Raw genomic sequence first — 13,327 nt, 5'->3', positions numbered from 1 at the left:
AAGATGCACTAAAGTCATATGAGTTTGGAACAACATGAGGTTGAGTAAATGATGGCATTTTCATCTTTGGGTGAACTAACACTAAACAAATTGGTGTGCGTTCTTTGGCGCTGAGCCAGAGACGGACGCACTTAGTGCTTGTAATCTATCATAACTGCAGTTTTTTTTACAACAAAAACAACAAAATTCATATTTAGTTTGTAAAATACATACCAATGTCCATGGAAGAGTCAATTAAAACTCTTCTAATTTGACACCGTGTTTTATTCACTTCAGAAATACATTGTGTGGGTAACTTAAAATGCCCCAATGCCTTAAGACACTGTTTTGTAAAACACCACCATAATCGGTAAACGCATAAAGCACACAATGTACACACAGGCAACTGAGTCCTGATTACAAATACAACACATTTAATAAAGCAATTTTAAATGCTTCCATATAGAAAACCTTTCTAAGGAAAATGCTTAACGCATCGAGCGCGTGCGATCAAATTATGCGCTCATCTGCGTGTCTGCACCTCCTGTACGACGATTTATTAATAATGTTCTTTTTTTTTTTTTTTTTGCTGACTCTGGTCTTTTAAAAACATGGTCTTAAGTCATTGAGCCACATTAAGCGCTTTCGTTTAATGGTTTTCTAAAAAGGAAGAATTAAGCATTTTTCAATGTCCCCACAACCATTTCAATCATTCAGTGCCATTCGTAACATTAACTTAAAATTTAAATAATGTTCCTTCAAATCTGCTGCTATACTATGCTGCAAGGGAAGAAAGGAAAAGAAAAAAAAACCCGGCAAAGAGTAAAATCACCTATGAATCACACAATAGCCCATAACCCAAGAGAGACGGACAGAAAAACCTCTTTTAAGCTGAAACAAATCAATCGTTTGACATCAGAACACTTAATATTTATACTATGTTAATACATATTACCTCTTATTATAACTGTCTTTTATAACTGCTGTTTTACATGAAATACAAATGGGCAAGTTAAGGTTTGAGGGTCAGCATGTATTATATGCTCAAATGTGTCTAAATTTTTTAAACAAACAAATAAGTTTAAATAAAATGGCGAATTAAATTGATAACCACACAAATATTGCATAAATGGCAAAAGTGTCATGCGCCTACAAGCGGACCTGATTGAATCATCCTCAAAGACATAATGAAGACAGAGCCTTAATCAACGTATCACTACAGGACCTAGTTGAACACATGTAGCCAATCTATACATGTTTTTTTTCTTAATTACTTTGTCCACAACCCCATTTCCAGAAATTTTGACACAAGATTCTGTGATTTGTCAATTCTCTTTAACCTTTGATTAACTGACAAAAGTACACAATATTTCCAATCTTTCCACAGACCAAATTGATAGTATTTTGTAAATACAAACAAATTTTGATTTTAATGACTGCAACACACTCCAAAAATAAAAGTTAAAAGCTTTTAGAATATCCAAGTTAAACTGTCTATAAACAACCAAATATCATAATTAAAATTATTTAAACAATCTACGTTTCTATGCATTTTTTTCTTCTTTACCTTGAATACCATGTTTAAGAATACATTACAAATGAATTCCTAACATGTCTAGTTAAATAAGCTGACAATGCAAAAAATGTAATATTTATTGAACATTTATTGAATTTAAAACGTTTGTTAAATCTTATAGACACAGAAAACTTGGGTGACGGCAGCGCACAGCCCAAATGTATGTTGTCCATATTTATTATAACGAACACCATATATTTCAGCATGTGGCAGAATGGAATACACAATACAGGGCTTAGGCCCAGGCAGTTAGCAGACTATGCCACGATGGGACTTGCACCCAAAGAATTAAGTATTTTGTTCAACCAGGCCCTCAAGTTCGTTGATGGATAGCCGGAGACAGTAGTCCAGTACAAAAATAGAATTTATTTTCACTTCAACAATGATTGAGATTTCACAACAAACATGCACTGTACACCAAATCAAATAACAAAACACACACACTCAATATTCACTCCACTCACTATACTCTATTCGCAACGCACACATACGAGAGAGGAGGGCAATAGGGCGGAATCTTACCAGTGGGAGGCTAGTGGCTCGAGCAATGAGCATCCATGAAAAACACCCCAATCACACGTGTCAAATTTCACACACACACCGCAAGAGAAATGACCACACTTGCGAACACGCAGCCACTGCACACACCAAGGGACCCGCCACCACAAGGGGCACTGCTCCCACTGGCAGTTCTCAGCACCTGGACAAAGGACAGACACGTGGAAGTTAAACAAAATTACACACACAAATTACAATAAACAATGTCTAATAAGCCACCCGTTCTAAAGCCCAAGGTGGTACTGGAGTTAGCAATATGAACAGAGACTCAATCACACAATAAATCAAAATCAACAATTAAACATGGACAAAACATCATAACCCATCCACAACAATGGGACAAGATTGCCCTATGGATCAACCACTTCAAGGTCTTCGGTCAGTGTGGACAAATCACAAAAAGTTATAAGCAAAGTAAAGTAAAAGTAAAAAGCATAAGCAAAGCAGCAGATGTTCAGCGTCGATGTAGCCAACTGGCGGCCGCACCCCCGGTTAAATAGCACTCCCTATGATTAACAGCATTGCGTCACAGGCTCTGAGCTCTGATTGCTGATCGCAGGGCGCACACTCTGGTGAAAGGGCTGCTGCCGCACCGGGGATTCTGCGGCGCTATGGTAGACAGATAACCAGGCCAGACATCAGATCGCTGGGCAGGTAAACAAGACAAGTCACGTACCGGTGACATCATTTGTCAAAAGAAAAGTCCCGGTTTATAAAGGGGTGTAGCCCTCGCGATTGGCTCAAAGTTAACTGCCCAGAACCACTCACAGCTGCAGCAAATTAAGCGTCACTTAGGGAAGCATGAGCCAGACAACTACATCCTGCTACAAGCACATAAACTCAATTTCAGACGCTGTATTACAATTATTTAAGCTTAATCTACTTTTCTATTCAAGCTTTTGTCTTTACTATGGTATAGGCCTACATTTTAAACAAATCAATCTTGACACCTGTTGCCTACTTGAGTAAAATAAGCACGCAATGCAAAAAGTATTTAGATAAACGAAATATATTTATTGAACATTTATTAAAGTTTATAAACAAACAGAAAACTTGCAGTGAAACGCCAAACAAAAGGGTATATTAATTAACAAAAACGCATTTGTCACACCATGCTCTTCTTAACGAAGCTGAACTCACAAAACTTGTTTAGGCCACCGAGCCAGGAGTCACCGCGCCACCTTCCTCTGCGAGCTGCGCTTCAACTTGCTCTGCCACCTGCGTCGCGCCTTCCTCTGCCACTTGCGGGTCAACTTGCTCTGCCACCAGCGACGCACCTTCGTCTGTATCGCCGGCCCGCTGGTCATCCGCGCCGGAAGCACGTCTCGCATCCGCAGCTTCGATAGATAGAAGGAAGCCATCCACGTTAACTTTTACGTCGAAAACTGCCGACTGAAGAAAGTGATCTGCGATGGCCTCCGCATCGTTAAACGCACTGCTGGGTCCGGCGGTGCGCAGGTAGGTCGCGCGGAGCTGGTCAGCAGCACTCTCTTGTCGCCGTCGACAGTCGAGAAGGTGGCTTCCTCCAAAACAGGTCGAGAAAGCTAGTGACGCCTGCTTGAGGTTGCATCTCTCACACCTGTGTGTCATGGACTTCTCTACGAACTCCGTCTGCTTAAATTGACAGCTGGAACACTTTCGCTGAATCGTGACGTCGATGCCCTTTGAAGTGGCGCTGAAAAGCACCTTTGATCCATCCTCCTCCTCGCCGCCTTCTCCGTATGGAACTTCCAAATCTGCGATCTGCTCGATGGTGCTTGCCGGACCGGTACACAGGCGGATGCTCCCATCTCTCTCGTAGACAAGTTCTTAAATGCATACGAGTTGCCGCCCTCAGCCTGGTTAACGTAGCTGTCCCACAGCGTCACACTGATCTCGCCCGTCCCATCGCAGATTACTACTTCTTTGAGCTCAACGTCCGAGCCTTTGACTGTCACCATTCTGCTTAAGCAACCGTGTACTCGAACCTTCCCACGGACCTCTCCTACCTGCATAAACCAACCACAAAGAAAACGTTACTTTTCTTTTTCAGAGCCCAGGTTGAGCTCTGAAACGCCCACTCTGAAATTCACACCTTCTGCTTTGGACCGAGAGCCTTCACCTCCGCTACACTCATCCTTTTGCAGCCCGGCAGCGAGTGACGCAGAAACGGCAGCCTGGTCACCTTCACTTTGGTCGCAAGGGAGCATAAGACGTATCCGTCTGGATCAGAAAAGCCTAGAAGAAACAGGCAAAGTCCCCAATTAAAATCGAGCCCATCAACGATACAGCACAATACACTCCATCTGCGAGGCCGAGCTCTAAAATCAGTTAGCTAATAAAAAATATGTGTTTTGTTCATTTATATTGTGTTTTGGTGTATTATGGTTCTATAGGAGAAAACGCCTTTTGTGTCTCACCGTAATGTTAAATAAACTAAATGTTACAAAATGGTTAAAAGATTAAAGAAGGTATTGTTAAGGGTTTAAACTATAGTCTTGTCTGTTAATCCTCCAAAGTGAGTTTGCAGCAGGAACAGAGATTATTTCTTAAATGAGTAACTGTTATAACATTAAACTGCATTTAATAAATGCGATTTTCTGTTAATCTTACTGTCATGAAAGGCTAAATGTATTAATTAATAATTATTGTTATTTGTTGTTTATAACTTTTGATCTTGGCCTCGGGCATTTGAAATGATGTAGACTATTGAGAGTTTTCTCATTTGGAATGCTCAATATATATTTTTTCACATAATCAGATGGTTCAGATGTGATCGTGATATCCTAGTAAATAATGGGTTGTATTACTTTTTTTTTATTTTTTATTTTTTTAAAGTGATTTCTTTTTCTCTGATGTGCTGGCCATAGTGTTTGTTCTACTTCAGTCAGGTTAGGTATGCAATCTGTTGATAGGTTATAGACTTTCTACTGATATCTACTGTCTTTCACTTTAATTAGATAGTCCTAAAATATATCTACTAACGCTTAGTTGAGAATGTCTATTAATAGTCAACTGATCATAAACAATTTATTTGTTGACAAGCAGCAAATAAGCAACTACATGTAATCTTTCAGATTATCTACAAATGGTTAACACATTTTTAAAAACAGTTTTAAATCAGCTAAAATAATTATTAATTTGATGCATATGAGACCCCTTGAGTAGGATATACAGTATCATATACTTCATATGCTGACATGACTGTTGACTTTTAACTGACAGATTGATCTTGAGTTGTTGGTACTCAATCTACAGAAAGTTAGTTGACAATTGAAAGTTAGTCGACAATTGGTTAATAACCTGTTGCAAAATAATATTGACAGTCAACAGGCACTTTTTTGTAAAATCTGTAGATTAACACTTGAATTGTACCTTATAGTCTATAGGCAGTCAGTTGAACGTATGTTACTTGTCTGTTGAAACAGTGTTGTTGAATGTCAACTGATGCACTGTTGACAAGCTACTGAATGGCTACTAATAACTAGTAAAGTCTCAACAAACGGACTATCAAAATAAAGTGTTACCGAAAATTGCATCATCGTCCACCTTAAGTAAGGCAGATCAACGATATTGTTGAATATTAAATGTCTCCAACCAAGCAAGCCAAAGCCATGGCAACAGTGGCAAGGAACCAAAACTCCATCAGGTGACAGAATGGAGAAAAAACCTTGGGAGAACCCATGCTCAGTCAGAGGGCCAGTTCTCCTCTGGCCAACAAGCGAACAGTGTATGATTATGATTCGGGCAACGTGTTTATCCATTTCCATTTCCATTTCGACTTCTCTGGAAGTCGGTCGCCGGTATGGAGAAGAGTTTGTTGAGGATCAGGGCCGATGGCTGTCGTGAGGCCTTCACAGGGCTGATGAGGCTGGCACTTCAGGATGCGTTGGGATGGGTCCAGGTGCAGGTCCACCATAGGTAGGGACTAGTTGACACTTAAGGACTGCGTTGTCGTCCTGTCCAGGTGCTGGTCCTTCATCAGATCTGGATACGGCCTGGATCCGGCGGATTGCGGTTGACCTCGGGATAAACAGAGACTAATATTAGTGTAGACGCCATCCTTTTTACGATGTACCAAGTACATCAGGATTTACGGGAAGTGTTCCTGGTCCCAGCTGATCTAAACTATGCAGCCTAATGTTAGAAGAATAGAAGTCAAAAATGTGTTATGTGTATGCTAGGCCAAAGAGATGTGTTTTTAGTCTAGATTTGAACTGACAGAGTGTGTCTGCTTCCCAGACAATGGTAGGAAGACTGTTCCAGAGTTTTGGTGCTAAATAGGAGAAGAATCTAACGTCCGCAGTCGATTTCGATATTCTAGGTATTATCAACTGGACCGTAGACCGCAATAGACGTGAAGGACTATAATACGTTAAGAGCTCGCTCAAGTACTGGGGAGCTAAACCCTTTAGTGCTTTGTAAGTAATCAACAATATTTTAAAATGTATACAATGTTTAATAGGGAGCCAATGCAGTGTTGACAGAACCGGTCACAGGAAGGGCCCACCTGTAACTTATTTGATGGGACCTCTTTAGGCTGTCCGTGGTCAATGCATTAATAGTTAATCATTCATAATTATAATGATATTATTAAGGAAAAGCTATGGGTCAATACACAGAAAACACCATATAACGGGTTCATGTACATTTCAGCTCATAAAAATGATGAATATGCATACAAATGCATTGTCCACGGAAAGCCTATCTGGATCATGTCAAATAAGCTACAGTTGGTATGTTTTGGTGAAAAAGATGAGACAGACAAAACCATCATTTTATAATTTAAATTGTTGAATCGTGATTAGGGTGACCACCTCCAGTCAGACAAAATGTGGGACAAGTAGCATGGTAAAGTGGGACAATGTGGAACAGACATAATAACTTTAAACTTAAGATATATTGTCTATCTAATTGACCAAGAAACATTTTTTAAACCCACCGACTTAAAGATTAAGACACTACCTGACCCAAAATATCTAAATAGGCATAGGCTAGGCCTATAAAAGACAAAACACTAATTTTGCAATACACTAATCTCGTCTTTATTGGGACTATCAAATTAGTCAACTGTCCAAAGGACCAGGCATTACGACACTAAAAAAAAAATGCTATCAGTGAATCAAATTCACCTTAAAATACAAGACACAAAAAATATTAGGCCTAGCCTATTTAAAGTGTGTATGTCAGGTTAAATTTTTTTTTTAGATATATTAAATAATGTTTAGATGTCTGAGTGAAAATGTAATTATAATTAAAATGATTACTGTAATTGCCCTACAGTAAGCTTTATAGCCATTTCTGTCAAGATCATATTTTTAAAACACCGCTGAGCTGTGACGTCATAAGAAGGAGACGTGCCAAAAAAGTTCTATTCAAGTATGGAGAGTTTTGAGTCTGAGGAGATCCAAAATCCCCCTCAAACCTACGATGGCCCACAGCCATACAATTTTGAGCCCAGGCGTGAGGCGGATGAGGAGCCAAACAGAAATTTAACTACTTCCTATCGAAGAACCATAAACATCTGGTGTGAAGAGAACCAGTGGAGAGTTGGTCAGGTGTCTTGGTAAGTATAGGCATAACTTAGAGGTGGAACGGTACATGTAAAAGCATTGAACCGAAACGGTACGGTGCATGAATATACACTGAGAATACACGGTATAAAAATAAAATAAAACTCGCATGCAAATGAATTAATGCGGAACTACTGTTAGTCACGCCGGTTATTTAGGGACGCCAAATCTGTAGCTCCGCCTCAGCTCTGAAGCTCCGTGGCTATAATGAACAGGCTGCGATGTCAAGATTGCAATGCTGGAATATGTTGGTTGGTTGGTTGGTGGGTGTGTGGGTGTGTGTGTGTGAGTGTGAGTGTGAGAGAGAGAAAGAGATAGGCGCGGACGCGATCGAACAGTGGAAACATAAAAACATTCTCCGTCATTTTGTTCAGGACATCATTCAAACTTTGTTTGTAAGTGTTTACTTATATTTGTGTACACTCTCAATAAAACAAAACATTCTGCTTACACAATTACTTAATCTCATTATTATTAAATATCAATAAAAAATTGAGCAAAAAAATATTTATCGTTTTGATTCATAGGTGTCTATGTGGGCAATGCCAGCCCATGGCCTCAGCTGTAGAGAGCATGTGCTGCAGAGAGGTGGGTGCATTCTGGGCCCTGGTTGAACAGCTTACCCCTCTGCCAGATCATATAACATGCCTCACACAACACCCTAGTTTTGAGGCATGCTGTCTGAACCCCTTTGTTCTCAAGATTGCCTACTTGAACTTCAGGCAGGAACATGGACCTCTAGAGGCTAGCAGTCATGAGTACGTTTACACATTTACATTTTTTTATGAACAGTTTCATTTTCATCAGAAAATTTGTCTAGTGAACCACAATAATTAGTGGTTCTGCAACTGCATTATAATAAAACAATTCAGTTATCCATATCCAGTTAAACTGTTACATCCCCCTATCCTTAGGCAATACCGCTACACAGCATATAGACAGGGGTACGTTGGGCCTATGGCATTCTGGGGAGGCACATCCGGAGGCCCTTGCCTTCTTGTGTTGTTTCAGACATCAAAAGACAGTTTCAAGAAGGTGGAACATACAAAGGTTTTGATTGGCCTCCTTTGGGTGAATATTAATAAAAATAATTCTTATCACAAGCTGTCATATAGTATGACTCGTACTGTATAGCAAGGCTTACTTAGCCTACTACTCGTCCTACCTTTACAAGTATAAAATAAACCATACTGGCAGTCAGGATTAAAAAAACACACACTACACAGAAGACAATTCTATTTACAGAAAATGTGTTTATTGACAGAAGGTTATGAAATAAACAAAAGTAGACAAAACCAAAACATGCAGCATGCAAACAGGATTAGTACCCAGAGACAAACTTTACACACACCACAGTGCACCACAGACACACCACAGTGCATAAACAGAAAGCAGATAAAATAATATGTGAAACACAGAAAGGTAATAAGGCACTACCCACAGTTACCCACAATTAGGCACCAACAATTACGTGCAAACAAAAGTAGACAAAACCAAAACATGCAGCATGCAGACAGGATTAGTGCACACACAAACTCAGTTGAGTTACACAGAACCCAGGGTTAAGAACAGCACACCAAAAAAGTTAGAAAGTCTAAAAAAGAATCCACAATTCATACCCACTCTTGACGTTGTCATGGATCATAACTATAAACACATGTTATTCAAACATGATTTTTAAAAGTGGTCAACTTTGCAAAATTACAGTGATGTATTAGAGATGGTGGAAATAGGGAGATTACCCAGAAGAATGCAGTAAGCAAGATTGTGTAACAATAAAAACAAACATTTATACAATCAAGATAATAATTAGTAAATTAATTATAAAATCTAATGGCTTTTGCTAAAGCGTGATTGTTGAGCTAGGTGAAGACTAACTGCCTCCTCCTTTGAAATTATGTGGCCAGATCTGGAGAGGGGAGCAGGTGCATCAGAACCCAAGGCAGCACTGCACTCTTGTAGAGCCTTTGGTGATCTAGAGTACCTGTCTTGGAGAGATTCCATGAGTGCTCATGCATAACCTGGGTTATAGAAAAACATGTATATTCAGTAACATTACCAATGACTCATGCACTAAAACAAGTACATCTCACAATATGACAGAACTGATTGAAACTGCTAACCATATGAAGGCTGCTGCTTGATGGGGCGCACAACACAGCCACCTTTACGGAACCTTGGGTAGCTCACAGCATAGCACTCCTCACCGTCAGCCGTCCGCGCAACCTCTCGACTACTATTGTAGTTGTAATGTAGAGCTGCCAAAAAAAGCCTGAAGAAAAGCAAAAAAAAAAAAACAGAGTATGAGACTGACATGGCTAGAATGATGAAATAACGACACAGGTTATTCCATTGCATAGCACTGACCTACTGTACATTCCAAGATATGAAAACCCAGTGTGTTTGGGTGCAAAGTGGAGGATGAGGGAGTGAAATGCCTCCAACGAGTATGTCTGGTACTGTGGGGATAGCTGCTGTATATCCTTCAGTAGTGCTGCCCTAGTAGTCACACTCTCCAATTTCGTTGCTACTGTTGAGCCTGCATGGACATGTTTTACTGATATTACTACATGTTCTTTGACTGTACACACAGATGAGGAATATCAGTATAATTTCTTTCTTCACATTTACCAAAACCATACAAATATGTTATAGCTGGAGTACACCTGTAGCAAAATATACCAAGCATAAACCACGACCTTGAATATCAGAGCATTATTGCATTCTTTAACATTCTGATGGTGTACCTGGTTCTAGCCACTGCTTGTTTCGCTGTTCCCCCTCCAGAGGTGGGTGTGAACAGCAGGGAAATGCAGGGGTGTCATGTTCATGAATGTCCTGAACATGGTTCACCAGGCTTTGCCATTTGGCCTGCATAACATCTGGATCTCCATTAGGAATTGAAGCAGCAGTCCAGTACAGGTGGTTTACAATGGCTGGCTTCCACAGCTTCAGGTCCTCACAGTGCCTTTCTTTAGCGGCAGCATCCAAAGCCTTCCCTAGACCTGTTTCAGAACCAAAACAAAGTATTGATGGAAATGTATTTACAAGACTTAACTTTATAAAAGGCTACCAACAACAGGATACATACTTTTTCCAACATGCCAGACATCAAAGAAATGTTTTGTTCCTTCAGAACACAGCTCCTCTCGCACCCACTTGGCAATCTGTGTAGAAAGACACAACTTCACAAAAATGTATGAGCATATGTGTCATGTCATGGTGAAGAAGCATGCAGAGTTTCATGGAGATCGGACCATAGGTGGCGCTATAACTGTTAAAAAGCTTTGAAAACCATGTATTCCCTATGGTGACTTGCCTGTATTGGCTGTAAATGGTATTTTCCATCTCTGTAATCACGTGGTGTTAAAACATCCAAATAATATGCATATATTTTGATAGATCTCCTCATACTGATCAACTTTGCCTTAACCAAACGCAACATAGACTTAAAATACTCCGTCATTTTTTGTCATACAGGCTTAAGAAATATGAAAAAATTAACTGTTAAATGTCTTATTTTTTATGAGTCCACTTAAAATTTTAATAAAACATTGTGCTTTTGTAAAATAAAGAAAATAAACAGGGTGTGCTTTCTGCCTCTCCGTCTCCGTGAGCTTTTTTTCAAGATCACGGTCTAAACTTAAACAAAACTCAGCGAATAGTATTCACTCAGACATGAGCTATATATCTCTATAATCATTTAAGTGTGTAGTTTTAAATTATCTAATTCAAAACTAAAACAAATATTCTTTGTTTATGTAATCTATATTAAGAGAGAGAGAGATCAGCCGTCCTCATTATAGGTCTCCCAGCTGATTACTCTGATAATGAGCCCCACCCATGGAGAGCGCGCGCTATTCAAAGGCAGATGAGCTGAGGTAATACCATTGATATATACACTAGATGTCGCCTTGGGGTTCTAAGCATGCGTCAAAACCGCCGCCATCTTGGAACAGGGGTCTTGTCATAGGAAGTAGCTAGGTAACGCTGCTTTCTCCGCCTGTACTTCGAATTCATGGATGATGCCAGACTTTTGTGCTGCATATGGATCCAGGGTTCGAAATGAGGGGGGTCTGGGGGGGTCCCGGACCCTCCATAAGTCATTAGGGACCCCCCATAAGAATTTATTTTTGGATTTTGGGGGGGTCCCCAACAAATATATTTTAACATTAAAAATGATTGTGAAAATTATAGGTTTAGTGACGTTTTATATTTATAACAGTAATTAATTTATTTCCTAGCGCAAGGCAGCAATCAGGGCAGCTATTAGCCGAGTGAGTTCCTATACAGCGTCACAGATTGTTGTTGTGGTGCTCCCGTAGACACGCACTGTAGCTGAACGCGGCAAAACGAAACAAAGAGTGAAATCCTGAATGAAAATCCTGTAAGTGCTTCGATTATATTTATATCTCCATAATTGCTTATAGTAAAATATTAGGAGTTTGAGTTCCTATATCAAAATTTGCATTAACTAGATACCCAGTGTAATGATTAGAAGAGTACGTTTGTCAACGTTTCTTGCTAGCTGTAATGTTATGTGTATGAAGCCAAATCATCTGCCAGCTAACAGCAGACTATGGAAGCTTGTTTCCGCCACAGAGTGAAAAATAAAAAAGGTAATTGCGACTTTTTAATCTCACAATTCTGGCTTTTTTTCTCACAATTGCGATTTTACATCTCACAATTCTGACTTTTTATTTCAGAATTACGTGATATAAAGTCGCAATTGCAGATTATAAAGTCAGAATTGCGTGATATAAAGTTGCAATTGTGTGTTATTAAGTCAAAATTGCATGATATAAAGTCGCAATTGCGTGTTATTAAGTCAGAATTATGAGATATAAACTCGCAATTGCGAGAAATATACTTGAAATTCTGACTTTTTTTCCGCAGAATTGCATGTTTATATCTCGCAATTCTGACTTTATAATACGCAATTGGGAGATATAAAGTCAGAATTGCATGATATAAAGTCGCAATTGCGTGTTATAAAGGCATAATTGTGAGATAAACTATTCTGAGGTAAAAAAAAAAAGTCCGTCTTTTTTTCCTTAGAATTGGACTTTATATCTCACAATTGTTAGTTTATATCTCACAATTCTGAGAAAATATGTCAGATAAAAACTCGCAATTATGTGTTATAAAGTCAGAATTGCGTGATATAGCCTAAAGTCGCAATTGCGAGAAAAAAATTCCGAATTCTGACTTTATAAGACACAATTGCGACTTTATTTCATGCAATTCTGACTTTATATCTCGCAATTGTGAGATAAAAAGTCGCAATTTTCTTAAATGTTTTATTCTGTGGCGGAAACAAGCTTCCATAGCAGACCTAGCAGCTAGACTAGTTATTCAAAGCTAGCATAACAACCTACTTGTCCAGTCAGTGATTACAAAAGATAACCAGGTCTGTGAGTTGATTAAAGTGAATGTGATTTGAGCATGAATGAGTATACATGAGAGCTTGGTAAGCTATCTAGGAAGCTAATATTATTTTTTTTAATTTAGAATCCTGCATCATGGAGAGAAAAAGAACTTGTAACTTTGTTGCTCCAGAGTTAGAGGTTTACCTGTTAGATTATAGCCACTTCTCCAGACACCACTATACTGGGCCTAGCCCAAACCATGAAAAACATCCCAAGACCATTATCCCACCTTC

Source organism: Squalius cephalus (assembly GCF_949319135.1).
Source record: "Squalius cephalus genome assembly, chromosome: 4".
In the NCBI taxonomy this organism is placed as follows: domain Eukaryota; kingdom Metazoa; phylum Chordata; class Actinopteri; order Cypriniformes; family Leuciscidae; genus Squalius; species Squalius cephalus.
This window is presented reverse-complemented; position numbering follows the sequence as displayed.